This window comes from Apostichopus japonicus, chromosome 14 (assembly GCF_037975245.1).
Source record: "Apostichopus japonicus isolate 1M-3 chromosome 14, ASM3797524v1, whole genome shotgun sequence".
Taxonomy (NCBI): Eukaryota; Metazoa; Echinodermata; class Holothuroidea; order Aspidochirotida; family Stichopodidae; genus Apostichopus; species Apostichopus japonicus.
Genome location: NC_092574.1, coordinates 1,787,403 through 1,787,603, shown reverse-complemented (window position 1 = coordinate 1,787,603; position 201 = coordinate 1,787,403).

Here is a 201-nt window from a genome sequence, read left to right as displayed (position 1 = left end):
CTACGGAGGCATCTAAAAGACATTACATTGACTATGCTTAACTCTGAATCTGAATGGGTTAAGTCGGCAAAATCCTACTAAAAGACATAAACGCCAACCGAGCGCTACAAAGTATGAGTAAGAGTATAAGTTATTCTTGGCCCTCTACTACTGATTGGAAATTTTGGGGTGGGCTCTTCCCACTGGGAGGGGTGAAAGAGA